Source organism: Salmo salar, chromosome ssa13 (assembly GCF_905237065.1).
Source record: "Salmo salar chromosome ssa13, Ssal_v3.1, whole genome shotgun sequence".
Classification (NCBI taxonomy): domain Eukaryota; kingdom Metazoa; phylum Chordata; class Actinopteri; order Salmoniformes; family Salmonidae; genus Salmo; species Salmo salar.
The window spans coordinates 95,353,003-95,379,956 of NC_059454.1; the positions used below are offsets into that span (position 1 = coordinate 95,353,003).

At 42.5% G+C, this 26,954-nt stretch overlaps 1 long non-coding RNA gene across 1 annotated transcript; it reads right to left on the reverse strand.

Moving 5' to 3' along the window:
* Window positions 1-1,040: 1,040 nt before the first annotated feature.
* Window positions 1,041-26,629, reverse strand: LOC106568138 (uncharacterized). Its single transcript, XR_001320235.2, has 4 exons — window positions 26,477-26,629; window positions 25,491-25,553; window positions 8,828-9,060; window positions 1,041-1,996 (listed from the first exon to the last, which is right to left on the reverse strand). It is a non-coding gene; the product is annotated as an uncharacterized lncRNA (long non-coding RNA).
* Between the last annotated feature and the right edge of the window lie 325 nt (window positions 26,630-26,954).

The window sequence follows — 26,954 nt, forward strand, 5'->3', positions numbered from 1 at the left end:
TGTGCAGGGGCACTGGTTAGTCGGGCTAATTGAGGTAATATGTACATGAATGTACAGTTAAAGTGACTACGCATAGATGATAAACAGAGAGTAGCAGCAGCATTAAAGGGGACACAATGCAAATAGTCCAGGTAGCCATTTGAGACTTATGGATTGGGGGTAAAGGGTGTTAAAAAGCCTTTTGGTCCTAGACTTGGCGCTCCGGTTCCGCTTGCCAGAGAGAACAATCTATGACTGGGGTAGCTGGGGTCTTTGACAATTTTTAGGGCCTTCCTCTGACACCGCCTGGTGGTCGGAGGCCGAGCAGTTGCCATATCAGGCAGTGATGCAACCAGTCAGGATGCTCTCGATGGTGCAGCTGTAGAACCTTTTGAGGATCTGAGGACCCATGACAAATCTTTTCAGTCTGAGGGGGAAAAGGTTTTGTCGTGCCCTCTTCACGACTGTCTTGGTCCAAGCACACCATGTTAGTTTGTTGGTGATGTGGACACCAAGGAACTTGAAGCGCTCAACCTGCTCCAGTACAGCCCCGTCGATGAGAATGGGGGTGTGCGCGGTCCTCCTTTTCCTGTAGTGCACAATCATCTCCTTTGTCTTGATTACAGTGAGGGATAGGTTGTTATTCTGGCACTACCCGGCCAGGTCCTTGACCTCTTCCCTTTAGGCTGTCTGATCGTTGTCGGTGATCAGGCCTACTAATGTTGTGTCATCTGCAAATGTAATGATTGTCTTAGTCGTGCCTGGCCATGCAGTCGTGGGTGAACAGGGAGTACAGGAGGGGACTGAGCACGCACCCCTGAGGGGCTCCAGTGTTGAAGATCAGTGTGGCAGATGTGTTGTCACCTACCCTTACCACCTGGGGGCGGCATATCAGGAAGTCTAGGATCCAGTTGCAGAGGGAAGTGTTTAGTCCTAGGTTCCTTAGCTTAGTGATGAGCTTTGGGCGCACTATGGTGTTGGACGCTGAGCTGTAGTCAATGAATAGCATTCTCACATAGGTGTTCCTTAAGTCCAGGTGGGAAAGGGCAGTGTGGAGTGCAATAGAGATTGCATTATCTGTGGATCTGTTTGAGCGGTATGCAAATTGGAGTGGGTCTAGGCTTTCTGGGATAATGGTGTTAACATGAGCCATGCCCAGCCTTTCCAAGCACTTCATGGCTATGGATGTGAGTGCTACGGGTCTGTAGTCATTTAGGCAGGTTACCTCAGGGACTATGGTGGTCTGCATGAAGCATGTTGGTATTACAGACTCAATCAGGGGCATGTTGAAAATGTCAGTGAAGATACCTGCCAGTTGGTCAGCACATGCCCGGAACATACGTCCTGGTAATCCGTCTGTGATAACACAGTGGTCCGGAACAGCTGATTCTCTCATGCATGCCTCAGTGTTGCTTGCCTCGAAGCGAGCATAGAAGTGATTTAGATCATCTGCTAGGCTCATGTCACTGGGCAGTTTGTGACTGTGCTTCCCTTTGTATTCTGTAATAGTTTTCAGGCCCTGCCATATCCAACGAGTATCGGAGCCGGTATAGTGCAATTCAATCTTAGTCCTGTATTTGCACTTTGCCTGTTTGATGGTTCGTCTTAGCAGGATTTCTAATAAGCTTCCGGGTTAGAGTCTCGTACCTTGAAAGTGGCAGCTCTACCCTTTAGCTCAGTGCGAATGTTGCCTGTAATCCATGGCTTCTGGTTGGGGTATGTACGCACAGTCACTGTGGGGACGACATCCTCGATGAAGCCAGTGACTGATGTGCGTACTCCTCAATGCCATCGGAAGAATCCCGGAACATATTCCAGTCTGTGCTAGCAAAACAGTCCTGTAATTTAGCAGGAAACATGCTCGAAACATCATGGATATTGTCATTATTACGTTGTATGCTGTAAACGTAGCACAGGCAGAGAAATATTCAAAGCACATACATATTCGAAGCAAATCACAGACACTCACCCCAACATTGACAGGTTCTTCCACTCCACTTGTTTTGTGGTCCACCTACTGTACGGTGAGAGAAGGAAATCGAAGGTATCAGAGCTGATGCACCATTTTGATAAATGTGTTGTATCCTTTTAAAATCAGGCAGCAAGACAGAAGCTCACAAGACACATCAGTAGAATAACATTACTTATTGTAAGACTGTTTGAATGATAATCAGAATCACATATCAGAATTACACTACCTGATAGAACTACCTCAAATCAAATGTTATTGGTCACATACACATGGCTAGCAGATGTTCATGCAAGTGTACAGAAATGTTTGTGCTTTTAGTTCAGACAGTGCAGTAATAGCTAACAATTCCACAGCAACTACCTAATACACACGAATCTAAAAGGGATTTATATGTACATGTAAATATATGGATGAGTGATGGCATAGGCAAGATGCAATAGATGGTATAAGATACAGTATATACATATGAGATGAGTAATGTAAGATAGGTAAACATTATTAAAGTGACATTATTTAAAGTGACAAGCGATCCATTTATTAAAGTGGCCAATGATTTGAGTCTGTATGTTGGCAGCAGCCTCTCTGAGTTAGTGATTGCTGTTTACAGTCTGATGGCCTTAAGATTGAAACAGTTTCAGTCTCTCAGTCCCACCTTGATGCACCTGTACTGACCTTCTTGATGGTAACGGAGTTAACAGGCAGTGGCTCGGGTAGTTGTCCTATATGATCTTTTTGGCCTTCCTGTGACGTCGGGTGATGTAGGTGTCATGGAGGGCAGGTAGTTTGCCCCCAGTGATGCGTTGTGCACACCGCACCACCCTCTGGAGAGCCTTGCGGTTGAGGGCGGTTGAGGGCGGTGCAGTTGCCGTACCAGGCGGTGATACAACCCGACAGGATGCTCTCAATTGTGCATTTGTAAAGTTTGTCAGGTTTTAGGTGACAATCCACATTTCTTCAGCTTCCTGAGGTTGAAGAGGCGCTGTTGTGCCTTCACCACCCTGTCTGTGTGGGTGGACCATTTCAGTTTGTGTGTACACCGAGGAACTTAACATTTTCCACCTTCTCCACTACCATCCCGTCGATGTGGATAGGAGGGTGCTCCCTCTGCTGTTTCCTGAAGTCCACGATCATCTCCTTTGCTTTGTTGACGTTGAGTGAGAGGTTGTTTTCCTGACACCACACTCTAAATGCCCTCACCTCCTCCCTGTAGGCTGTCTCGTTGTTGGTAATCAAGCCCACTACTGTTGTGTCACCTGCAAACTTGATGATTGAGTTAGAGGCATGCATTGCCACGTAGTCATGAGTGAACAGGGAGTACAGGAGGGGGCTGAGCACGCACCCTTGTGGAGCCCCAGTGTTGAGGATCAGTGAAGTGGAGATGTTGTTTCCTACCTTCACCAACTGAAAGTCCAGGACCCAATTGCACAGGGTGGGGTTGAGACCCAGGGCTACAAACTGAATGATGAGTTTGGAGGGTACTATGGTGTTGAATGCAGAGCCGTAGTCAATGAACAGCATTCTTACATAGGTATTCCTCTTGTCCAGATGGGATAGGGCAGTGTGCAGTGTGATGGTGATTGCATCGTCTGTGGACCTGTTGGGGCGGTATGCAAACTGAAGCGGGTCTAGGGTGGCAGGTAAGGTGGAGGTGATATGATCCTTGGCTAGTCTCTCAAAGCACTTCATGATGACAGAAGTGTGCTACGGGGCGATAGTCATTTTAGTTCAGTTATCTTTGCCTTCTTTGGTACAGGAACAATGGTAGCCATCTTGAAGCATGTGAGGACAACAGACTGGGATAGGGAGAGATTTCATATGTCCGTAAACACACCAGCCAGCTGGTCTGCGCATGCTCTGAGGACGCGGCTAGGGATGCCATCTGGGCCAGCAGCCTTGCGAGGATTAATACATTTAAATGTCTTACGTCGGCCACAGCGAAGGAGAGGGGTTGCCCGCAGTCCTTGGTAGCAGGCCGCGTCGGTGGCACTGTATTATCCTCAATGCGGGCAAAGAAGGTGTTTAGTTTGTCAGGAAGTAAGACGTCAGTGTCCGTGACGTGGCTGGTTTTCGTTTTGTAGTCCGTAATTGCCTGTTGACCCTGCCACATACCTCTTGTGTCTGAGCCGTTGAATTGCGACTCCACTTTGTCCCTATACCGTAATTTCACTTGATTGATTGCCTTGGAGGGAATAACTACACTGTTTATATTCGGCCATATTCCCAGTTATCTTTCGATGGTTAAATGCGGTGGTTTGTGCTTTCAGTTTCGCGCGAATTCCGCAATCTATCCACAGTTTCTGGTTAGGGTAGGTTTTAAGTCACAGTGGGTGCAACATCTCCAATGCACTTCCTTAGAAACTCACTCACCGAGTCAGCGTATAGATCGATGTTATTCTCTAAGCCTGCCCGGAACATTTCCCAGTCCGTGTGATCAAAACAATCTTGAAGCGTAGATTCCGATTGGTCAGACCAGTGTTGAATAGTTCTAGTCATGAGTACATTCTGTTTGAGTTTCTGCCTATAGGACTGCAGGAGCAAAATGGAGTCGTGGTCGGATTTGCCGGAGGGTGGGGGAGGGCCTTATATGCATTGCGGAAGTTAGAGTAGTAGTGGTCCAGTGTATTGCCTGCGCGAGTGCTGCAATTGAGACATTGATAGAATTTAGGTAGCCTTGTTCTCAAATTTGCTTTGTTAACTTCTTTGGGATAGGGGGCAGTATTTTCACGGCCGGATTAAAAACGTTCCCGATTTAATCTGGTTACTACTCCTGCCCAGAAACTAGATATGCATATAATTAGTAGATTTGGATAGAAAACACTCTAAAGTTTCTAAAACTGTTTGAATGGTGTCTGTGAGTATAACAGAACTCATATGGCAGGCCAAAACCTGAGAAGATTCCATACAGGAAGTGCCCTGTCTGACAATTTGTTGTCCTTCTGTTGCATCTCTATCGACATTACAGCATCTGTGCTGTAACGTGACACTTTCTAAGGCTTCCATTGGCTCTCTAAAGCCGCCAGAAAGTGGAATGGGGTGTCTGCTGTCTCTGGGCAAAGTACAGCAGCTTTGTTTGTGAGTGGTCAGCCTGGGGACAGTGAGACTGGAGATGCGCGGTCACGAGACTTCTCCATTTTTTTCTTTCAGCCTTTGAATGAATACAACGTTGCCCGGTTGGAATATTATCGCTATTTTACGAGAAAAATAGCGTAAAAATTGATTTTAAACAGCGTTTGACATGCTTCTAAGTAAATTTTTTGTCACGAAATGCGCTCGCGCACAAACAAAACGTAGGTATTTGGATATAACTATGGATTATTTGGAACCAAAACAACATTTGTTGTTGAAGTAGAAGTCCTGGGAGTGCATTCTGACGAAGAACAGCAAAGGTAATCCAATTTTTCTAATAGTAATTCTGAGTTTAGTGAGCCCCAAACTTGGTGGGTGTCAAATTAGCTAGCCTGTGATGGCCGAGCTATGTACTCAGAATATTGCAAAATGTGCTTTCGCCGAAAAGCTATTTTAAAATCGGACATAGCGATTGCATAAAGGAGTTCTGTATCTATAATTCTTAAAATAATGATGTATTTTGTCAACGTTTATCATGAGTAATTTAGTAAATTCACCGGAAGTTTTCGGTGGGTATGCTAGTTCTGAACATCACATGCTAATGTAAAAAGCTGGTTTTTGATATAAATATTATCTTGATTGAACAAAACATGCATGTATTGTATAACATAATGTCCTAGGAGTGTCATCTGATGAAGATCAAAGGTTCGTGCTGCATTTAGCTGTGGTTTGGGTTTATGTGACATATATGCTTGCTTGGAAAATGGCTGTGTGATTATTTGTGTCTATGTACTCACCTAACATAATCTAATGTTTTGCTTTCGCTGTAAAGCCTTTTTGAAATCGGACAATGTGGTTAGAGTAACGAGAGTCTTATCTTTAAAATGGTGTAAAATAGTTGATTGTGAGAGAAAATTGAATTGTGGTATTTTAGTTGGTTTTGTATTTCGTGCCGTGCGATGCCATTGGCTCGGGGTTCCGCAGGCGGAACGGGGTTCCGCTAGCGGAACGTCTGTCCTCAACAGGTTAAAATCCCCAGCTACAATAAATGTAGCTTCAGGATATATGGTTTCCAGTTTACATAGAGTCCAGGGAAGTTCCTTGAGGGCCGTCGTGGTATGTGCTTAAGGGGGGATATACACAGCTGTGACGATAACTGACGAGAATACTCTTGGGAGATAATATGGTCGGCATTTGATTGTAAAGAATTCTAGGTCATGTGAACAGAAAGACTTGAGTTCCTGTATGTTATGATTACACCATGAGTCGTTAATCATGAAGCATACACCCCCGTCCTTCTTCCCAGAGAGATGTTTATTTCTGTCGGCCCGACGCATGAAGAAACCCGGTGGCTGTACCGACAACATATCCCGAGAGAGCCATGTTTCCGTGAAACAGAGAACGTTACAATCTCTGATGTCTCTCTGGAAGGCAACCCTTGCCCTAATTTCATCCACCTTGTTGTCTAGAGACTGGACATTGGCGAGTAATATACTCGGAAGCGGTGATTGGTGCGCATGCCTTCGAAGTCTGACTTAAGGTCGCTCTGTCTACCTCTTCTGCGGCGACGTTGTTTTGGGTCAGCCTCTGGGATTAGATTCAATGTCCTGGGTGGGGGTCTGAACAAAGAATCCACTTCGGGAAAGTCGTATTCCTGGTCGTAATGTTGGTAAGTTGATGTCGCTCTTTTATCTAATAGTTCTTCACGGCTGTATGTAATAACACTTAAGATTTTCTGGCCTAACAAAGTAAGAAATAATACATAAAAAAACGAAATACTGCATAGTTTCCTAAGGACTCGAAGCGAGGCAATCATCTCTGTTGGCGCCATATGAGCCATCAGAAGATGTCCTTTACACTGAATAAAGTGGTTTATGCTGTTTGTGCCATCATTCTGTTACCAAACTTTGGACGCAGGTGCAGGCTGGTTTGCAACACAGGATGATACTCCCAAGAATAGGAGATAATAGGACAGTTTCACACAATTTCACAAGGTTAGTCACATACTCAATTATGTGGACACATACAATTACATTGTCCCATTACACTCCTCCCTTTTGTTAATTCCTTAATAATTTAATCTGTTAAATGTAGCAAGCTTCTCAAGGCATAATATCCTGTAGTCCACAAATTCTACCATGTAAATCTCATCCGTTGTGAGACTGAGTTTAAAACCTTCAACCCTTCATACATCATATACAGTTCTAACTTCCAGTGTCTTCTCACTGTTCCTAGGCCATCATTGAAAATAAGAATTTGTTCTTACCTGACTTGCCTAGTTAAATAAAGGTAAAATAAAAAAATAAACTAATTAGGTATAACAAATATAGCCAAGTGCATCCTTTCTCAGCAAAGTCTTTTCTCCCAGAGTGTGGCTGCTTAGGAGAGAACACCTGGCAACCACAGAGTCTGGTCGTTCAGCCAATATTCCACTCCCACTGAGCCGACCTTGTGAGAGCAAACTTCTGTCTACAACAAGCACATTTCTAAGTATGCAACAGGTCAAACTTGTACGATAAGTGTGAGATACTGTAGGCAGAAAGAGACACGGTATTTGTGATATTTACACGTCTATCAAAAAGGAGATCAGAAACTCAAACGAAAAGAGAGGGAAGCAGCATGATCCCCCAGGTAAATAGGGGTTAATCAGCATGGTCCCCCAGGTAAACAGGGGTTAATCAGCATGGTCCCCCAGGTAAACAGGGGTTAATCAGCATGGTCCCCCAGGTAAACAGGGGTTAATCAGCATGGTCCCCCAGGTAAACAGGGGTTAATCAGCATGATCCCCCCAGGTAAACAGGGGTAAGCAGCATGATCCCCCAGGTAAACAGGGGTAAGCAGCATGATCCCCCAGGTAAACAGGGGTAAGCAGCATGATCCCCCAGGTAAACGGGGGTAAGCAGCATGATCCCCCAGGTAAACGGGGGTAAGCAGCATGATCCCCCAGGTAAACGGGGGTAGGCAGCATGATCCCCGGGTAAACAGGGGTAAGCAGCATGATCCCCCAGGTAAACAGGGGTAAGCAGCATGATCCCCCAGGTAGACAGGGGTAAGCAGCATGATCCCCCAGGTAGACAGGGGTAAGCAGCATGATCCCCCAGGTAGACAGGGGTAAGCAGCATGATCCCCCAGGTAGACAGGGGTAAGCAGCATGATCCCCCAGGTAAAAAGGGGTAAGCAGTATGATTACCAATCCAATAATGTCCTTCAGGTGTTCCTACTGAGCATTTCCCAGCTGCTGTTGCAAAATTGTGAAATCCCTGTTGAAATGTTGGGCAATTGTCATTCACCTCATTTTTACAGAGGTGGCTATCTAACACTCCCAATTCTACCACACGGTCCCCAGAACCAGTGAATCTCACATACCAAGAGAAAGATTCAGGAACAACATCAATAACAACAGTATCAGGAACAATTAAACAATCAGCTTGACAGCCAGGTGTTCATCGTCTGCGGATTAGTTCACGCATTTTTGTAGTTGTGGTATTTGCCCAGCTCTTAGTGATGAATGAAACATCTTGCAAGTTTCACAATCAGTAAGTCTTATTGCCAGCAGTGGAAAAACCCATGACACAGATGTAGATGTCAGTCCACAAACACAATGTTGTTGTCCATTGTTTTGAGGCACTTTGCTAAGAATAAAATACATACATTCTCAAAATAGTTTGAGGTAGGGTCATGGGGGTGAGCTGGTGAATTGTCAAACTGTTCATTACCACTCAACCCTACCATCACACTTCTGACACCAATCTGTCCAGTTGAGGAGAGCAGCGGCAGTCCCAGAATAAAAAGTGTGAATTGCGCCATTACCTCATATCTGATCGTCCTCAGGGTTGCCCACGTTCAGGCAGTGGGATCCTTGGATCCAGTTGTCCCTTTCAGCGATCCTGACCATAGTCGGAGGGGTCAGCAGCACTTGGTATGGTCCCCTCCACCGAGGTTGGTGCCAGTGCATTCGTCTCAGATTCTTCACCACGATCCAGTCGCCAGGGGAGATCATATGCAGCTGTCCTCCCTTTGGCTTGGGCAGGGCAGCTCGGCACCTGTGTATAGATAGAACTAAACAAAACTCTGAAATCTATCATATACTTTACCATCTGGTCGTCCCCACCAGTCAAGGTAAACTGGGCCTGCTTCACTGGCGTGTTGTCCATCTTCATCGGCCTTCCTGTAAGTACTTACCCTGACAGGTAGAGAGCTCGATAAAATCCATCATCAAGTGATTGAAAGGCATCTCAGGTGTGGGGTGAGCTGAAATAGGCATGGGTGCAGGTCTTCCAACATTATACAATAAAACATTGTTAACAAAAAATGTCTGCAAAATTTGTAAACCCAAATGTATGCCAATATCTATTAACATACAGTTGAAGTCGGAAGTTTACATACATCTTAGCCAAATACATTTAAACTCAGTTTCACAATTCCTGACATTTAATCCAAGTAAAAATTCCCTGTCTTAGGTCAGCTAGGATCACCACTTTATTTTAAGAATGTGAAATGTCAGAATAATAGTAGAGAGAATGATTTATTTCAGCTTTTATTTCTTTCATCGCATTCCCAGTGGGTCAGAAGTTTACATACACTCAATTAGTATTTGGTAGCATTACTTTTAAATTGTTTAACTTGGGTCAAACGTTTCAGGTAGCCTTCCACAAGTTTCCCACAATAAGTTGGGTGAATTTGGCCCATTCCGCTTGACAGAGCTGGTGTAACCGAGTCAGGTTTGTAGGCCTCCTTGCTCACACGTGCTTTTTCAGCACTGTCCACAAATTTTCTATGGGATTGAGGTCAGGGCTTTGTGATGGCCACTCCAATACCTTGACTTTTCTGTCCTTAACCTGTTAGGGCTAGGGGGCAGCATTTGCACGTCTGGATAAAAAAAAATGTACCCGATTTAATCTGGTTACTAATCCTACCCAGTAACTAGAATATGCATATACTTATTATATATGGATAGAAAACACTCTAAAGTTTCTAAAACTGTTTGAATGGTGTCTGTGAGTATAACAGAACTCATTTGGCAGGCAAAACCCTGAGACATTTTCTGACAGGAAGTGGATACCTGATGTGTTGTATTGACTTTAAACCTATCCCATTGAAAAACACAGGGGCTTAGGAATATTTTGGCACTTCCTATTGCTTCCACTAGATGTCACCAGCCTTTACAAAGTGTTTTGAGTCTTCTGGAGGGAGATCTGACCGAACAAGAGCCATGGAACGATGATGTCCCATTAGACACCTGGCGCGAGTTCATGTTGGGTACCCTCGTTCCAATACGTTATAAAAGAGTATGCATTCGTCCACCTTGAATATTATTCATGTTCTGGTTAAAAAGGCCCTAATGATTTATGCTATACAACGTTTGACATGTTTGAACGAACGGAAATATTTTTTTCCCCTCGTTCATGACGAGAAGTCCGGCTGGCTTACATCATGTGCTAACGAGACGGAGATTTTTGGACATAAATGATGAGCTTTTTTGAACAAAACTACATTCGTTATGGACCTGTGATACCTGGAAGTGACATCTGATGAAGAGAATCAAAGGTAATGGATTATTTACATAGTATTTTCGATTTTAGATCTCCCCAACATGACGTCTAGTCTGTATCGCAACGCGTATTTTTCTGGGCGCAGTGCTCAGATTATTGCAAAGTGTGATTTCCCAGTAAGGTTATTTTTAAATCTGGCAAGTTGATTGCGTTCAAGAGATGTAAATCTATAATTCTTTAAATGACAATATAATATTTTACCAATGTTTTCTAATTTTAATTATTTCATTTGTGACGCTGACTTGACTGCCGGTTATTGGAGGAAACGATTTCCTCAACATCAATGCCATAGTAAAACGCTGTTTTTGGATATAAATATGAACTTGATAGAACTAAAAATGCATGCATTGTCTAACATAATGTCCTAGGAGTGTCATCTGATGGAGATTGTAAAAGGTTAGTGCATCATTTTAGCTGGTTTTATGGTTTTGGTGACCCTGTCTTTGAATTGACAAAACATTACACACAACTCTTGTAAATGTACTGTCCTAACATACTCTAAATTTATGCTTTCGCCGTAAAACCTTTTTGAAATCGTAAAACGTGGTTAGATTAAGGAGATGTTTATCTATCAAATGGTGTAAAATAGTTGTATTTTTGAAAAATTTGAATTTTGACATTTATTTGGATTCAAATTTGCCGCTCTTGAAATGCACCTGCGGTTGATGGAGTGCACCACGGGTGGCATGCTAGCGTCCCACCTAGCCCATAGAGGTTAAGCCATTTTGCCACAACTTTTGAAGTATGCTTGGGGTCGTTGTCCATTTGGAAGACCCATTTGCGACCAAGCTTTAACTTCCTGACTGATGTCTTGAGATGTTGCTTCAATATATCCACATAATTTTCCATCTTCATGATGCCATCTATTTTGTGAAGTGCCTCAGTCCCTCCTGCAACAAAGCACCCCCACCACATGCTGCCACCCCTGTGCTTCACGGTTGGATGGTGTTCTTTGTCTTGCAAGCATCCCCCTTTTTCCTCCAAACATAACGATGATCATTATGACCAAACAGTTATATTTTTTTGTTTCATCAGACCAGAGGACCTATCTCCAAAAAGTACCATCTTTGTCCCCATGTACAGTTGCAAACCGTAATCTGGCTTTTTTATGGCAGTTTTGGAGCAGTGGCTTCTTCCTTGCTGAGCAGCCTTTAAGGTTATGTCGATATAGGACTCGTTTTACTGTGAATATAGATACTTTTGTACCCGTTTCCTCCAGCATCTTCACAAGGTCCTTTGCTGTTGTTTGGCGATTGATTTGCACTTTTTGCACCAAATTACGTTTATCCCTTGGAGACAGAACGCGTCTCCTTCCCGAGCGGTATGACGGCTGCGTGGTCCCAAGATGTTTATACTTGCGTACTATTGTTTGTACAGATGAACTTTCTACCTTCAGGTGTTTGGAAATTGCTCCCAAGGATGAACCAGACTTTTTTTCCCTGAGGTCTTGGCTGATTTCTTTTGATTTTCCCATGATGTCAAGCAAAGAGGCACTGAGTTTGAAGGTAGGGCTTGAAATACATCCACAGGTACACCTCCAATTGACTCAAATTATGTCAATTAGCCTATCAGAAGCTTCTAAAGCCATGACATCATTTCCTGGAATTTTCCAAGCTGTTTAAAGGCACAGTCAACTTAGCGTATGTAAACTTCCGACACACTGGAATTGTGATACAGTGAGTTACAAGTGAAATAATCTGTCTGTAAACAATTGTTGGAAAAATGAATTGTGTCATGCACAAAGTAGATGTCCTAACCGACTTGCCAAAACTATAATTTGTTAACAAGACATTTGTGGAGTGGTTGAAAAACCAGTTTTAATGACCCCAATCTAAGTGTACGTAAACTTCCAACTTCAACGGTATATACACATCCCCCCTTTTGACACATGGTCCAAACCATGTGACAATTTTGCAAGGTAGGGAAAAGCCACTTGAGGGAGTACAGGGAGGCCCGTTGGACCCTTCCAGACACCATCAAAGGGGTCACACGTGCATGCTGACTGGCAACATCTCTTTTCCGCTGCATCAGCCCCCTGTTGTAGCAGAGAGACAGCCTTAAAGGAAAGAGGGGTGACAGGGGCAATGCATCAGTGTGTTTAGTATGAGCTGCACATTTACAAATAGCAAGTGTGGAAGGTAGGAGTACTGCCTCAAGCAGTTCTTTAAGCATGTTATGGTGTGCGATTGGTTTACCAGTTGAGGTGAGGAAACCATGATGTTGCCACAGTGTTCCAAAAATGTGACAGACAGCAAAAGCGTACTGAGAGTCAGTGTATAATGTGAGGGACTTCCCCTTTCCCAACACACAGGCAGGTGTGAGAGCAAACGGCTCTCCTGACTGTGCAGACCAGTGGGAGGGCAGTCTAGCTGCCTGCTCAATACTGTGGGGTGTACACACAGTATATGACGCAACTGTATCATCTGATGAAGAACGTTTATCGAATATCTTACAATGAAATTCTTACAAGCCCTTAACCAACAATGCAGTTTGAAGAAAAATAAGTAATAATAAAGTATTTACAAAAAATAAACTGAAGTAAAAAATAAAACAAAAAATAAGAAAATAGAAAAATAACATAATTAAGGAGCAACAATAAAATAACAGTAGCAAGACTATATACAGGGGGTACCGGTACAGAGTCAATGTGCGGGGGCACAGATTAGTCGAGGTAATTGAGGTAATATGTACATGTAGGTAGAGGTAAAGTGACTATGCATAGATAATAAACAGAGAGTAGCAGCAGGACCACTGAGGGGCTCCAGTGTTGAGGATCAGCATAGCAGATGTGTTGTTACCTACCCTTACCACCTTGGGGTGGGCCGTCAGGAAGTCTAGGATCCAGTTGCAGAGGGAGTTGTTTAGTCCCAGGGTCATTGGCTTAGTGATGAGCTTTGAGGGCACTATGGTGTTGAACGCTGAGCTGTAGTCAATGAATAGCATTCTCACGTAGGTGTTCCTTTTGTCCAGGTGGAAAAGGGCAGTGTGGAGTGCAATAGAGATTGCATCATCTGTGGATCTGTTTGGGCGGTATGCAAATTGGAGTGGGTCTAAAGTTTCTGGGATAATTGTGTTGATGTGAGCCATGACCAGCCTTTCAAAACACTTCATGGTTACGGGTCTATAGTCACTTAGGCAGGTTACCTTGGTGTTCTTGGGCACAGGGATTATGGTGGTCTGCTTGTAACATGTTGGTTTTACAGACTCGTTCAGCGACAGGTTGAAAATGTCAGTGAAGACACTTGCCAGTTGGTCAGCGCATGCTCAGAGTACATGTCCTGGTAATCTGTTTGGCCAAGCGACCTGTTTAAAGGTCTTATTCACATCGGCTACGGAGAGTGTGATCACACAGTCCTCCGGAACAGCTGATGCTCTCATGCATGCTTCAGTGTTGCTTGCCTCGAAGCTAGCATAGAAGTAATTTAGCTCGTCTGGTAGGCTTGTGTCACTGGGCATCTCACGGCTGTGCTTCCATTGTAGTCCGTAATAGTTTGCAAGCCCTGCCACATCCGGCGGGCATCGGAGCCGGTGTACTGTAGTACGATTCAATCTTAGATTCAATCTTAGTCCTGTATTGATGCTTTGCCTTTTTGGAGGGCATAACGGGATTTCTTATAAACGTCCAGGTTAGAGTCCCGCTCCTTGAAAGCAGTAGCTCTACCCTTTAGCTCAGTGCGGATGTTTGGGTATGTACGCACGGACACTGTGGGGAAGACATCATCGATGCACTTATTGATGAAGCAAGTGACTGATGTGGTGTACTCCTCAATGCCATAGGAAGAATCCCAGAACGTATTCCAGTCTGTGCTAGCAAAACAATCCTGTAGCTTAGCATCTGCGTCATCTGACCACTTCCGTATTGAGCGAGTCACTTGTACTTCCTGCTTTAGTTTTGCTTGTAAGCAGGAATCAGGAGGATAGAGTTATGGTTAGATTTGCCAAATGGAGGGCGAAGGAGAGTTTTTACGCACCTCTGTGTGTGGAGTAAAGTTGGTCAAGTGTTTTTTTTCTCTCTGGTTGCACATGTAACATGCTGTCAGAAATTAGGTTAAACGGATTTAAGTCTCCCTGCTTTAAAGTCCCTGGCCACTAGGAGCGCCACCTCTGGATGAGCATTGTTTGCTTATGGCCTTGTATAGCTAGTTGAGTGCGGTCTTAGTGCCAGCATAATTTTTTGGGTGGTAATAGACAGCTACAAAAAATACAGATGAAAACTCTCTTGGTAAATAGTATGGTCTAGAGCTTATCATGCGATACTGTACCTCAGGCTTGCAAAACCTTGATACTTACTTAATATTAGATTTCGTGCACCAGCTGTTATTTACAATTTGACACAGACCGCCACCCCTTGTCTTACCGGAGGTAGCTGTTCTATCTTGCTGATGGACCGAAAACCCAGCCAGCTATATGTTATCCATGTTGTCGTTCCGCCACGACTTGGTAAAACATAAGATATTACAGTCAATGTTTACGTTTAATGTCCTATTGGTAGGCTAGTCTTGATCGGAGCTCATCCATTTTATTATCCAATGATTGCACGTTGGCTAATAGCACTGATGGTACCCACTCGCCGTTGGATCCTTACAAGACACCCCGACCTACGACCGATATTTCTGTATTTTTTTCATGCGAATGACAGGGATTTGGGCCTTGTCGGGTCTCTGAAGTAAATCCTTTGCATCCGACTCGTGATGAAAAAAATCTTCGTCCAGTACGAGGTGAGTAATCACTGTCCTGATATTCATAAGCTCTTTTTGGTCATAAGAGACGGTGGCAGCAACATTATGTACAAAATAAGATACAAATAACACGAAAAAACACACACAATAGCACAATTGGTTAGGAGCCCGTAAAATGGCAGCCATCTCCTCTGGCGCCATCTCGCCTATAGATTAGATCACTGTTAACCTGTTAGGGCTAGGGGGCAGCATTTGCACGTCTGGATAAAAAAAAATGTACCCGATTTAATCTGGTTACTAATCCTACCCAGTAACTAGAATATGCATATACTTATTATATATGGATAGAAAACACTCTAAAGTTTCTAAAACTGTTTGAATGGTGTCTGTGAGTATAACAGAACTCATTTGGCAGGCAAAACCCTGAGACATTTTCTGACAGGAAGTGGATACCTGATGTGTTGTATTGACTTTAAACCTATCCCATTGAAAAACACAGGGGCTGAGGAATATTTTGGCACTTCCTATTGCTTCCACTAGATGTCACCAGCCTTTACAAAGTGTTTTGAGTCTTCTGGAGGGAGATCTGACCGAACAAGAGCCATGGAACGATGATGTCCCATTAGACACCTGGCGCGCGAGTTCATGTTGGGTACCCTCGTTCCAATACGTTATAAAAGAGTATGCATTCGTCCACCTTGAATATTATTCATGTTCTGGATAAAAAAGGCCCTAATGATTTATGCTATACAACGTTTGACATGTTTGAACGAACGGAAATATATTTTTTCCCCTCGTTCATGACGAGAAGTCCGGCTGGCTTACATCATGTGCTAACGAGACGGAGATTTTTGGACATAAATGATGAGCTTTTTTGAACAAAACTACATTCGTTATGGACCTGTGATACCTGGAAGTGACATCTGATGAAGAGAATCAAAGGTAATGGATTATTTACATAGTATTTTCGATTTTAGATCTCCCCAACATGACGTCTAGTCTGTATCGCAACGCGTATTTTTCTGGGCGCAGTGCTCAGATTATTGCAAAGTGTGATTTCCCAGTAAGGTTATTTTTAAATCTGGCAAGTTGATTGCGTTCAAGAGATGTAAATCTATAATTCTTTAAATGACAATATAATATTTTACCAATGTTTTCTAATTTTAATTATTTAATTTGTGACGCTGACTTGACTGCCGGTTATTGGAGGGAAACGATTTCCTCAACATCAATGCCATAGTAAAACGCTGTTTTTGGATATAAATATGAACTTGATAGAACTAAAAATGCATGCATTGTCTAACATAATGTCCTAGGAGTGTCATCTGATGGAGATTGTAAAAGGTTAATGCATCATTTTAGCTGGTTTTATGGTTTTGGTGACCCTGTCTTTGACTTGACAAAACATTACACACAACTCTTGTAAATGTACTGTCCTAACATACTCTAAATTTATGCTTTCGCCGTAAAACCTTTTTGAAATCGTAAAACGTGGTTAGATTAAGGAGATGTTTATCTTTCAAATGGTGTAAAATAGTTGTATTTTTGAAAAATTTGAATTTTGACATTTATTTGGATTCAAATTTGCCGCTCTTGAAATGCACCTGCTGTTGATGGAGTGCACCACGGGTGGCACGCTAGCGTCCCACCTAGCCCATAGAGGTCAAGAAATTGGCACATTTTGGAGATCAGGGAGTGGTTTACACAAGAGGTCAATCACCTCACTGCAGTCATGTGCATCACCTTCAGATTGTGTGGGCAGTAAGGTTGCAGGGTTCAAGACAGTGCATTGTTTCAGAGTAACATGAGACATTGTAAGTAACACATTCTGCCAATGTAGCAGCCTTGTGGGGGTGAGATGTGCTGTCTTTGCCTGTGAAATAAGGGAGAAGACAGAATGAGGCACATGAACAGTTAAGGGCCACATAGATACAATGTCAGTACAGGCCAATACTGCCTCCATAGCGGAGGCAAGGGAGCAGTGCACGCGCAACAGTATTGAGACATTTCCAGTAGAAACCAACAGGTCTCATTTTACCACCCACAGTTTGTGTCAGTACTGATGACATAAATCCATTATCTGAAATAAACAAATGGAAAGGTTTGGAGTGATCAGGTAACCCCAAACAAGGTGACAATGAGAGTGCCTGTTTAAGCCAAATTAGCGCTTCTTCATCATCTTTAGTCCACTCAGTCTGATCCCCCATGGCCATGGGTTTCAAATGAATGAGATCAAAGAGAGGTTGGACAATTTCAGCATAATCAATTAACCAAACTCTACAATAGCCAGCCATTCCTAGCAGTGAAAACATCTGTTCTTTGGGGTTTGGTTTGGGAACTTGTAAAATAACTTTAACCCTGTCTGTAGCCAAGCTTCTGCCCCCTGGTGTGATAACGTGTCCCAAATATTTAACAGTCTATTGAACATATTACAATTTGTTTTTAGAGGCCTTGTGGCCATTATCCTCTACAAGATTTAGCAGTGCAACAGTATCAATTTCACATGATTCTCTGTCAGGAGAGCAAAGAAGGAGGTCATCAACATACTGAACAAGTGTATTCCTTTTGGGGGGGACAAATGACAGCAAGTTGGCGACCAATTCATCCGCAAAAATTGACGGGATTTTAAACATAATCTTGTCTTTGAAAGAAAAATGCAAACCAATACTGAGAATCTGGGTGCACAGGAATGCTAAAAAAACGCATTAGCCAAATCAACAATTGTAAACCAATTTGAATCTGTCCGGACTGAAGAAAGGATAGTGCCTGGGCTGGGCACAACTGGAGCCCTGGTGTACACTGCATCGTTAACAGCTCTAAGATCTTGTACCATTCTCCATTCACTAGATTATTTTCTAACAGGTAAAATTGGCGTGTTGCAAGGTGATGGTGTACAGGTGACAACAGCCCCCCCTGCTCAGCAGAGAGGTCAGCATTTTGCCCATTCCTGCATCCGCCTCCTTACACAAGGGGTACTGTGCTTTGTGTGGCCGATATGTGCCTTTAGGTGAGACGGTCACAGGCGTTTCTCCTGTGAGGTGGCGGGGATGGTAAGTCTGGATAAAGTCCACTGGTCATTTTGGTGACCAGTCGTTTGGGAGGCTTAGGGTCTCGGTAGGGGGCAGCTCAGAGGTGTCTATTTTATTCCGGAACTCAGTGTGTGTGGTGACCAGAGGCATGTCTTTTTCTTCTTAGTGTTTATCAGATTCTCCACCGTCTGCCCCCACAATTGTGGAGGTGGTAGCTGTTGTTGAGGTGGGGGAGTGTAGGGTGGTGAATGATGTTGGTACAGTTCTTCTTTACGTCTGTTCCTACTTACTTTGCCTTTCTTTTCTTCAGCTTTCATCATTACCTCTGCACCCTTCTCTGCACTTTTCCTCTCCCTCTCTGTCCTTGTCTCTGCTTCAACTTCCCACTTTCTAAAATTATCCCAGCATATATAATTTTTCTTGCCTTTCCCTATTTTCTCGGACTCATTTTAATTTAACAACACTGAGGGTGAATCTCCATTTGTTAAGCGATGCCATTGTGACACGTCCTCAGCAACATTCAGACCCCATTTGCTTACCATCACCTTCAACAGCCCTGTGTAGCATATGGTGACTGGAGAACACTTTTTTCTCAAGGATGATCCCATCTTGAGTTATCTCACTCACACACACAAAAAAAAATTTGTGATCAGTTCCTACAACCTAAACCATGTAATTACATAGTTGCTAAAACATTGCCTAACTTGTGGTTGAATCATGGGAGAACTAATCCAAATTGTTATCTTACCTAAAAAGTAAACACAGTTTTGCTATGACACTTAGTTTAAACTGTATGAGAAACAGTTATTCCTTTCCACTGGTTAATAAGTCTATCCCTAACCTGATATTCTAGCCTAACATGATGTCTTAACCTCACTAGGGTAGGGAGCAGCATTCAGAATTTTGGATGAAAGGCGTGCCCAAAGTAATCTGCCTGCTACTCAGGTCCAGAAGATAGGATATGCATATAATAGATTTGGATAGAAAACACTCTAAAGTTTCCAAAACTGTTAAAATAATGTGAGTATAACAGAACTGATATGGCAGGCGAAAACCTGAGGAAAATCCATCCAGGAAGTGCTATTATTTTGAAATGCCTGTTTTTCCATTGAAAGCCTATCCACCATACAAAGACTTATGACCCAGTTCACAATCCCTATGGCTTCCATTACATGTGGCCAGTCTTTAGGCATTGTTTCAGGCTTTTACTCTGAAAATGAGGGAGAAACACCACTTTCAATGAGAGGACAGTGGAAATTTCCAGACATGAGCCCTGCTCGTGACCGGGAACGTGCCTTTCTTGTTTTTCCTTTTTTATTGACGAAGCTATTGTCTGGTTGAAATATGATCGATTATTTATGACAAAAACAACCTGAGGATTGATTTTAAACATCGTTTGACATGTTTCTGCGAACTTTTATGGTACTTTTTAGATTTTTCGTCTGTCTGTTGCGACCGCGCTTTGTTCCAATGGATTACTAAACAAAACGCACCAACAAAACTGAGGTTTTTGATTATAAAGAGGGACTTTATCGAACAAAACAAACATTTACGCCGCAGCCCGTCTGGTGTTCAACCTTCCCAAGTTCTCTCACGTCACCCCGCTCCTCCGCACACTCCACTGGCTTCCAGTTGAAGCTCGCATCTGCTACAAGACCATGGTGCTTGCCTACGGAGCTGTGAGGGGAACGGCACCTCAGTACCTTCAGGCTCTGATCAGTCCCTACACCCAAAGAAGGGCACTGCGGTCATCCACCTCTGGCCTGCTCGCCTCCCTACCTCTGCGGAAGCACAGTTCCCGCTCAGCCCAGTCAAAACTGTTCGCTGCTCTGGCACCCCAATAGTGGAACAAGCTCCCTCACGACGCCAGGACAGCGGAGTCAATCACCACCTTCCAAAGACACCTGAAACCCCACCTCTTTAAGGAATACCTGGGATAGGATAAAGTAATCCTTCTAACCCTCCCCCCTACCCTCCCCCCCAAAAAATATATAGATGTTCATTGTAAAGTGGTTGTTCCACTGGATATCATAAGGTGAATGCACCAATTTGTAAGTTGCTCTGGATAAGAGCGTCTGCTAAATTACGTAAATGTAAATTTGTGTAACATGGAGTCTTGGGAGTGCAACCATATGAAGATCATCAAAGGTAAGTGATTAATTTTATCGCTATTTCTGACTTGTTACTCGTCTACTTGGCTGGTTACTGTTTGTAATGATTTGTCTGCTGGGCGCTGTTCTCAGATAATTGCATGGTTTGCTTTCGTCGTAAATTCTTTTTGAAATCTGACACCGTGGTTGGATTAACAAGAAGTTAATCTTTAAACCGATGTATAACACTTGTATGTTTCATGAATGTTTATAATGAGTATTCCGTTTTTGAATTTGGCGCTCTGCAATTTCACTGGATGTTGGCCAGGTGGGACGATAGCATCCTACAACCCCTAGAGAGGTTTTGACTCCATTCCTTTAATTCCATTCCAGCCATTACAATGAGCCCATCCTCCTATAACTCCTCCCACCAGTGTTATTGGCTTGTTTATTGTTTATTCCATGTTATTCCATGTGTAACTCTGTGTTGTCTGTGTCACACTGCTTTGCTTTATCTTGGCCAGGTCACAGTTGTAAATGAGAACTTGTTCTCAACTAGCCTACCTGGTTAAATAAAGGTGAAAAAAAAAATAATCATTGGTTTTTGTTTGGCATACATTTTAAAGTGAAAAATCATTCTGTTACTGTGGAATTGCCCATCTACAAAATGCGCAAAGACTATGATACCAACCTTACTGTTAGATGACTGTGTATCCTTCAGTACAACTTCAAATTCCAACTTGAAGACAGGTGAGCTGACATCTGAGTGGGCTCATAAATGGTTCACCTGTTCTGAGCCATCCAATCCTATCACTGCCCTGTTATCTGTTTACTTAGTTTCACCACAAAAACAAAGTCCCACCATCGTTTAATTCAATATGAGTCACTGATCAGTTCATTTGAAATGAAAGATGTCTGCCATTGATTCATATTTTGTTTTTATGGTTCCCAATGGTGTAGGACAGGTAATAACACCCAGTATTGATGTATTTTCTGAGGTGAGCATAACATAGAAAGGGTGGAGTAATGCTGTTATGATGAAGTCTAGACATGACTGGTGGGTTCAATTGTAATGTGTGATTGAGAGGGGGAAATAATTAGGTTGGTTTGAAGTCCAATTTACTCTTATAATATCTAGGTAGTGGCTTTATAGATGAAGGATCTTAATTTGAGCCAGTTTGATACAGCAGAAAAATAATCCTGCAGCCACACAAAATGTGAATTATTATGTGGATTATAATGAATGTAAGGGTTGATACATTTTTCATAAAGGGACATCAAGTCTAACATTTTAAGAGGAAATTACTAACTTTAGAAGCCTTTTTAAAGTTTGAATACACTACAAATTTGCATTTTCCTAAGCAACAAATTAGTTTCTTTATTAATGTTGCAATTTTGATTAAATCATGTGGATAATTTTGTTGGATTACATAGTGTCTTTTAATTTTCAGTATACGGCAATATACACTGAGTGTACAAAACATTAAGGACACCTGCTCTTTTCATGACATGCAGTGCACTTGGAAAGTATTCAGACTCCTTGACTTTTTCAACATTTTGTTACGTTACAGCCTTATTCTTAAATGAATTCAATATTTTCCTTATCCATCTACACACAATACCTCATGATAACAAAGTAAAAACAGTTTATGAAATTTTGCAAATCTATAAAAAATGTCAAACTGAAATATCACATTTACATAAGTATTCAGACCCTTTACTCAGTACATTGTTGAAGCACCTTTGGCAGTGATTACAGCATCGAGTCTTCTTGGGTATGACGTTACAAGCGTAGCAAAACTGTGTTTGGGGAGTTTCTCCCATTCTTCTCTGCAGATCCTCTCAAGTTCTCTCAGGTTGGATGGGGAGCATCGCTGCACAGCTATTTTCAGGTCTCTCTAGAGATGCTCAATTGGGTTCAAATCCTGGCTCTGGCTGGGCCACTCAAGGACATTCAGAGACTTGACTCGAAGCCAATCCTGCATTGTCTTGGCCGTGTGAACCTTCACCCCAGTCTGAGGTCCTGGGCGCTCTGGAGCAGTTTTAAATCAAGGATCTTTCTGTACTTTTCTCCGTTCATCTTTCCCTTGATCCTGACTAGTATCGTGTCTGGACTATCATTAAATGTGAAGACTTATATCAAATCAGTCCTCTAGGTTTATTATTACGTGATTAAACTAATCATGTAAACATTAATTAACTAGGAAGTCGGGGCACCACGGAAAATGTTGACTACAAATTTTCTGAATATAATGCTTCAGATATTTTAATATCTGGAAAGGGGTGGGGACTAAGAAAGAACGGGAAAGACCAAATGGATTCACTACACACAGTCTATAATTATATTCATTGAAACGCCGCTCATTCGAGAATAATTGCAATTTATATATTTACGCCCATATGTCGTTGTCTTCTCTGTTCGTCCTGTAGGTGGTTAGAATGGATACTTCAAGGTACCATTCGGAAATATTCTCATAGATTAGGTGCTTCAGCGGTTGTCGGCATTCTCGTTCTAGACTTACGTAATTTCTAGCTGCATACTAGTAATTATATGTCTTAGATTTGCTCTTATTCTGTAGTGATCGATAGTTTCAGAGTTTACCCATTTCCGGCCGTGTAGCCAAAACTACACCTGTATGAGTCTGTGGCCTATAGAATTGTAACCATTCCAGTGTGGGGACTCTGTCCCGGCGTTCTCTGACTTCTTAACCATTCGAGACGTCTGGCTTACCGTGGGTTTCTTTGGCATGAAATGTAAACTGCATTGCAGTTTCTACCAGGTATTTATGACCTGTCAAAGTCATAAAACTGTGGTGAGAGAAAGAGAGAGGGGGGGGGGGGGGTTATGATCCTCCCCCCAGGGCACGTCATGACACTAGTCTCCCAGTCCCTGCCACCACCATGCTTCACCGTGGGGATGGTGTCAGGTTTCCTCCAGACGTGATGCTTGGCATTCAGGCCAAAGAGTTCAATCTTGGTTTCATCAGACCAGATAATCTTGTTTCTCATGGTCTGAGAGCCCTTTAGGTGCCTTTTGGCAAACTCCAAGCGGTCTGTCATGTGCCTTTTACTGAGGAGTGGCTTCAGTCTGGAAAATCTACCATAAAGGCCTGATTGGTAGAGTGCTGCGGAGATGGTTGTCCTTCTGGAAGTTTCTCCCAACTCTACAGAGGATCTCTAGAGCTCTGTTAGATTGACCATCGGGTTCTTGGTCACCTCCCTGACCAAAGCCCTTCTCCTCCGATTGCTCAGTTTTGCCGGGCTTAAATTGAGTGCATGTCAGAGCAAAAACCAATCCATGAGGTCGAAGGAATTGTCCGTAGAGCTCAAAGAAAGGATTGTGTCAAGGCACAGATCTGGGGAAGGGTACCAAAAGATTTCTGCAGCATTGAAGGTCCTCAAGACCAAAGTGGCCTCCGTTATTCTTAAATGGAAGAAGTTTGGAACCACCAATACTGTTCTTAGTCAGCCAATAGTGTGTGGGGGGTGAAGCAACTCAATATTAGGAAGGTGTCCTTTATGTTTTGTACACTCAGTGTATGTATAGTATCCCGCTTTTATCGAACCCCTAATCTTACCCCTTAATGCCCTCATAATCTTAGCCCTTAAAGCCCTCATAGTCTTATCCCTAAAGCTCTCATGATCTTATCCCTCATAATCTTACCCCTTAAAGCCCTCATAAGCTTTGACCAAGTGATTTATGCTAAAAGGATTTAGCTAATCTTATAGAGACACTATTACACTCCCAGCAGAGCAGAGTTTTCTAAACACGGCCCTGTGGCCTCCAATGGGTGTACGTTTTTGTTTTATCCCTAGCAATATACAGGTGATTGAAATAATCAACTCATCAACTCAATAAACCATCATTCCTGATGAGGTTGGGGCCACAGCTGATTAGATGTTATGGTGCTACTGAAGCGTTTATATTGCTTTATGTTGAGAAGACTTAAACATGTCCATGAATTATAATCCATATCATAATTCACATTTCCTGTTGCTGCAGGGTTATTTTCCTGCTGTAACAAACTGGCTCAAATGTACATCCTACATCTGTATTCTACAGTTGTTGATAGCCAGCTAATTTAAGCAGCAAACTTGTCGAGCAGACGTAAGATACCCTACATTTTTTTATATGTACCTCTCACGAAATCATAGTGTATAGTAATCAACAGATAATTGTCACTAAGTCTGTACGTCTTTGTGCTTCTCACAGAACAAATTTACTGAAGAAACAACATGAGTACTAGCTTTGGTGCTTGGTGTTCTCAGTGTATGTCTTGCTGCTCCTGTAAGTCTCATGAATTCTGTATAATAACTGCAAAAACAATTACTTAGTATTGCCATCTGTCTGATACCAAGGGACACGTGTATACAGATCTTAGGATCTTAATTTGAGCAAATTTGATACAGCAGGAAAATAATACTGCAGCAACAGGAAATGTGAATTATTATTATTTTTTGTAGGGGTTGATACATTTTTCGTAAGGGGAAATCAAGTCTGAAATTTTAAGGGGAAATTACTAACTTTGTGACCGGTGTAGTTTGCCTCTGCGTTGTGTTTTGATTGGCTTACATATGACCAAAGGATCAGGGTTGGTGTTGATTTTGTATTCTCTGATAATGACAGGAAAAACTTCCATAAACAAACACTGTGCTGCCCTTATGTGGCAAAACTCCTATCTTCCACATGGGTACAGTAGACAGGGCAATATAAAGATTATCTCGTTTCACATAACAGTACAATATAAGGTCAATGCAATGGGGATACCTAGTCAGTTGTACAACTGAATGTGTCTTCCACATTTAACCCAACCCCTTGGAATCAGAGAGGTGCCATAATCGACATCCATGTCTTCAGCACCCGGGGGATAGTGGGTTAACTGCCTTGCTCAGGGGAAGACTGAGGATTCGATCCTGGAACCTTTCGATTACTGGCCCATCGCTCTAACCAGTAGGCTACCAACCACCCAGTATGAAATAGTATGTACAGTATAGCCTATGGACCTAGGCTAGCCAACTTTCTCAATGACAGCCAAGCGTTATGTACAGTATGTGAGTTGCACATGCAAACTACTAAGAGTAAATAAAATAGAGTAAATAAAATAGTAAAACACATGACATACCTGATTATGACAGGAAAAACTTCCATAAACAAATGCTCCGCTGCCCTTATATGCCAAACTCCTCTGCAAAGTACAAATGAACAACAAAAGGGGACATGAATAGCCATGCTAGCCAAATGACGACATGTAGCCTCCAGAAGAAAGTACAGTAGCTAGGTAGCATGTACAGCATTCACAAATCAACAGATAAAAAGTTAATAAATGACTGAAATGCATGAATATCCCAATATATTGGTGGGAGAACATTGTCATACACTGTCACTGAGCATATTATTATGGGTGTTTTAACAGATAGGACTGATTTAGGATTTTCATGGGACAATTTTTCTGTAATTTACCTCTTCAGCATTGGTATACTAGACAGGTAAGGGGGCAGGGCATGTTAATAAATGCAGAAAGAGAAAGAAGTGTGAAACATTAAAAAGAGCATTTACAACGACAAAAGGAATGTACAGTAAGGCATGGAACTATTCAGATTTGTTGTAATTATACAACATCAAATTCAATACTTGTTACATTTAGAATCATTTTTAAACCTTGAATACACTACAAGTTTGCATTTCCTGCATAGAAAATGATCAGCAACAAAAGAGTGATCAAATGAAGATCCTACATCTGTAAGATAAATATTCTGTTTATAATATTAAAGGTGGATCAACAGAACCCTAAAAATAGTTTTACAGTTTGAGGTCAGAAAACATTGCCATGACTTCTTCTTCATACAGTGTCTATAGTTATATGGCCATAGCTACCACCCGGACCATCTACTACCCTGTGCCCAGACTAGATATTGTCTTCAACAACCACTACAACTCCTACTACATGTACCCCATCTACTGCAATCCTTACATGTTCAATATGTTGTGAAAAGATCATATGGGAAAAGATCATGCGACATCACAAAGTTCACTTCCACTGCTATGCAGATAATACCCAGCTCTAGCTCTCCACCAAACGCACCACTAAGATGTCCTTGAGTAGCCTACCTTGAAAGGTGTCCGCCAAATAAAATGTATTATTGTTATTATAACTATGGGTTGAACCCTAGTCTTAACAACCCTCTCCTCTGTGCCTACACTCTACCAACCATCATAATCAGTCTGCCGAGGCTTACCAGCTGAGGGCATAGTACTAGTAGTACTGACTATAACCATCACGTGCAAGTCTCATGAGCTGCGAAGCACCTGGGGCCAATCACTTGGTAGCAGATAAGTATGTGCGTGGAGTTGCGGTCACACGAAAAAAAAACTGCTGCTCCAAATTCACTCCATTCATTAAAATCTATTTGTGTGACTACCTGGACCTACCTTTTGGTTTTGTAGTATTTAAACCATATGATCTGATTGAACGGTATTGTAATAAACATGAAAAGGTGAATATAAATAGGTTACATGTCATATTAAACCGCATATAAACTCTAAATATGTCAGGAGCCAGACAGGGAGCCTAAGAAGGAACATAAAT